This window comes from Gossypium arboreum, chromosome 9 (genome assembly GCF_025698485.1).
Source record: "Gossypium arboreum isolate Shixiya-1 chromosome 9, ASM2569848v2, whole genome shotgun sequence".
Classification (NCBI taxonomy): domain Eukaryota; kingdom Viridiplantae; phylum Streptophyta; class Magnoliopsida; order Malvales; family Malvaceae; genus Gossypium; species Gossypium arboreum.
The window spans coordinates 13,194,989-13,199,464 of record NC_069078.1 but is presented as its reverse complement, the minus strand read 5'-3'; the positions used below and the strand labels follow the sequence as shown (position 1 = coordinate 13,199,464).

General features: G+C 47.6%; 1 non-coding gene across 1 annotated transcript; it reads right to left on the bottom strand.

Moving 5' to 3' along the window:
* Positions 1 to 359: 359 nt before the first annotated feature.
* LOC128281194 (5.8S ribosomal RNA) lies at positions 360 to 515 on the bottom strand. Its single transcript, XR_008271407.1, has one exon. It is a non-coding gene; the product is annotated as a 5.8S ribosomal RNA (ribosomal RNA).
* Between the last annotated feature and the right edge of the window lie 3,961 nt (positions 516 to 4,476).

Below are 4,476 nucleotides of genomic sequence, written 5' to 3'. Positions count from 1 at the left end.
GTCTACAATTGAACGCCGGTGGCGCCGATTCTCAAGCCGGGCTTTTCCCGGTTTGCTCGCCGTTACTAGGGAATCTGGTAAGTTCCTTCTCCTCCGCTTATTGATATGCTTAAACTCACGGTAATCCCGCCGACACAGAGATGCGATCGACATCAAAAGGTTTAAGGGTCTCGATCGACAAACGCCAAGACGACTACGAATGAGGTTGCTTACAGCATTACCACCGATCGTTGCGACGATTATGCCGTTGAGGACTCAAATTTAGGCCAACTGCTGGCTATGAGCGCACGGGAGGCCAATTTCCGCCTGCGGCCCATCCGAGTCCCGAGGGATCGGCTTTGGATGGGGGCAACGATGCGTGACACCCAAGCAGACGTGCCCTCGGCCTAATGGCTTGGGGCGCAACTTGTGTTCAAAGACTCGATGGTTCACGGGATTCTGCAATTCACACCAAGTATCGCATTTCACTACGTTCTTCATCGATGCGAGAGCTGAGATATCCGTTGCCGAGAGTCGTTCTATATACCTTGCGATAAAAGAACAACATCATTGAAGCACTGACACCGCGAACGGTGCGGCGACAGGAGATGTGTCCCTTTTTTTTATTTCGATTCCTTGGCGCGATTCGCGCCGGGGGTTTGTTCGTTTTGCATCGAAGAGGTTGATCCTGACATCTCACCCCATCCAATGGGCAAAGAGATGACAAGACCGGTCACTCCAACATGCGGGCATGGCAACAGGCGACGATGCACCCGCACCACCTCTAATGTGGTATACAACCCGTTCACGGGTCGTTCTGCTAGGCAGGTTTCGACAATGATCCTTCCGCAAGTTCACCTACGGAAACCTTGTTACGACTTCTCCTTCCTCTAAATGATAAGGTTCCGTGGACTTCTCGCAACGTCGCGGGCAGCGAACCGCCCACGTCGCCGAGATCCGAACACTTCACCGACCATTCAATCGGTAGTAGTGACGGATGGTGTGTACAAAAGGCAGGGACGTAGTCAACGCGAGCTGATGACTCGCGCTTACTAGGAATTCCTCGTTGAAGACCAACAATTGCAATGATCTATCCCCATCACGATGAAATTTCAAAGATTACCCGGCCTGCTCGGCCAAGGCTATAGACTCGTTGAATACATCAATTGTGCCAGCGTCTTGCCTGTAACATCTAAGGGCATCACGCACCTATTATTGCCTCAAACTTCCGTGGCCTAAAAGGCCATAGTCCCTCTAAGAAGCTAGCCACGGAGGATCACCTCCGTGTAGCTAGTTAGTAGGTTGAGATCTCATTAGCTAACGGAATTAACCGCATAAATCGCTCCACCAACTAAGAACGGCCATGCACCACCACCCATAGAATCAAGAAAGAGCTCTCGATCATCAATCCTTACTATGTCCGGACTCGTAAGTTTCCCGTGTTGAGTTAAATTAAGCCACAGGCTCTACTCCCGGTGGTGCCCTTCCACAATTCCTTTAAGTTTCAGCCTTGCGACCATACACCCCCGTAACCCAAAGACTTTGATTTCTCATAAGGTGCCCATGAGTCCTAAAAGCAACATCTGCCGATCCTCGGTCAAGATCGCTTATGGTTGAGACTAGGACGATATCCGATCGTCTTGAGCCCCCAACTTTCGCTTCTTGATTAATGAAAACATCCTTGGCAAATGCTTTCCGCTATTCGCCTTTCATAAATCCAAGAATTTCACCTCGACTATGAAATACAAATGCCCCGATTGTCCCTATTAATCATTACTCCGATCCGGAAACTAACACAATAGGATCAAAATCCTATGATGTTATCCCATGCTAATGTATACAAGCGTAGCTGCTTTGAGCACTCTAATTTCTTCAAAGTATTAGCGCGAGGAACGACCCGACCAATTAAGGCCAGGAGAGCATCGTCGGCGAGAGGGACGAGCGCATCGGTGCTCACCGTGAGGCGACCTACCGACCCACCCCTAAGTCCAACTACGAGCTTTTTAACTGCAACAACTTAAATATACGCTATTGAGCTGGAATTACATGCACGGCTGGCACCGGACTTGCCCTCCAATGGATCCTCGTTAAGGGATTTAGATTGTACTCATTCCAATTACCGCACTCATAGAGCCCGATATTGTTATTTATTGTCACTACCTCCCGTGTCAAGATTGGGTAATTTGCGCTACCGCTTTCCTTCCTTGGATGTGGTAGCCGCTTTCTCGTGCTCCTCTCCTAATCGAACCCTAATTCTCGTCACTCGTCACCACCATAGTAGGCCACTATCCTACCATCGAAAGTTGATAGGCGAAATTTGAATGATGCATCGCCGCACAAAGGCCGTGCGATCTGTCGAGTTATCATGAATCATCGAGCAATGGGCAAAGCTCGCGTCGACCTTTTATCTAATAAATGCATCCTTCCGTAAGTCGGGGTTTGTTGCACGATAGCTCTAGAATTACTACGGTTATCCGAGTAGTAAATACCATCAAACAAACTATAATCGATTTAATGAGCCATTCGCAGCTTTCACGATCAATTTGTTCATACTTACACATGCATGGCTTAATCTTTGAGACAAGCATATGACTATCGGCGGGATCAACGGTAGCATTCTCCGCTGACGTCGACATCAGATGGCTCTCAACATGCCGCATGAGCAACGAAGAGGCCATAACAGAGCACGATCATCGTCCGTGTCAAGAGACAAAATGCATAGACGTCGAGAGACAAGGGCCTAAACCTTACTCTCAAAAATATTTTCCGCATTTGAAAGCACGAATGAGCACCAGTGCACCGACGAGGCCACACCGATTTAAGGGGGCACACTCGGGACACAGGGCACGATTCTGGTCCACCACGCAGCCCAAAGGGCACGAAATGGAGAACGGATGGCAACACATCCATAATTCCATCTGGCTTAGGTACGCAACACAGGATCCCGATCGCACCCCTTGGGTTCAATTAGAACAAGGGGATTCAATGAAGAGGAGTGTGGCTCGACAGTTTGATGTGGGTAGCATGGAGCCTGCCAATACACATAACCAAAACACCACTCATATGCCCATTGCGTACTAGTAGTAGCACCCACGCACACTGGTCAACAACCTACCTAACCAATGTATTGATAGGGGAGCGAAAGGAACAATAAAACGAGGGCACACCACAAACGCTTGGCACGAGAACTACAAGGGACAAAAATCCCACTGGGACTTGGTCGAGCCAAGACCAAGCCTACAAACTCAACTTACGCCCCTCAGTGAGCCGTTGCCGTCAAAGGGACTTGGTATTGGGGTCACGGGCAGCTTAGAATGCAGGCAAGGGCTTGGCAAGGCCAAGGCGCCGATGGGTCACCGACTTGGGAGGCACAAGGCATCCCTAACATGACGGAGGAGAATGGGCAAGCCAAGCTCGAGCCCATAGCAATGCATAAGCCACCCCAGGAGATCTTTGCCCGATATAGGGAACTTGGTCCTGAAGTCGTTGGCTACATTTCTATGGGCACGGGCTTGACCGGCCGAAAAATCGTCACCCCTACCACTAGCGCCATGATCGACCCACCACCATTGGTGAGTCATTGCGGACTATCCGACCCTGTGGTCATGGACGCACCCCACCTCGGGTTCGGGGGCCACGTCGAAGCGGCGGATCTCTATCCCTTAAAGAGCTAAAAAAACTTCATCAATCAACTACTAGGCAACATTCTTTTTTTTTTGAACAAAAAAAGACCACACGGGTCAACACAAATTCATTAAGAAACATTACAAATTACAAAGATCATGGATCTCCAACGGATAATCCATTTCAAAAAACAACTTTTGCCTCACTCAACATTTTCCTACAAATTAAATGGGCTACATTATTACAAGACCGATCGCCCAAATTAAAATGGTGATTTAAAAATATGAAAGTCAACAGACACTCCTTAAGCCGTGCGCCTATGATAGTGACGTCATTTGCTAAATTATTTAGTCTGCTGACCAGCCCAACATAATCCGTCTCAAAGAGAATATGATCTTTTATATTTAATTTTCGCCCACGTTATTGCTTTCCTCAAAGGCCACGATTCAGCCTCTTCCACCGATCGCCGCCCACTTTAAAACCCCACCGCCTCCTAAGACAAAGCCTTCTTCATCTCTTATTATCGACCCATACCCGATTCCGCTTTCCCCAACTCTGTAGCATCAAAATTTATTTTTATAAATCCTTTCTGAGGTTTAACCCACTTCTTTTCCACTATGTTTTGAGAGATTAATGGTTCATGCAAGATATTACATATCCTAACTCCTTGCTCAAGTTGCTAGCTCTTTCCCATATTAGTCAAGATCTTCTTCTTTTCCCTAAAATGAAGTTATTTCTATTATTCCAAATAGCTCCATAAAATTGTCATTAGGTCACCATGGCTCTCTTGTCAAGGACATGCATCAAATCTTCCAACCAATCAATGCAATGAACATAAGTTTTAGAAATAAAGCTCTGGACCATCCACCTATC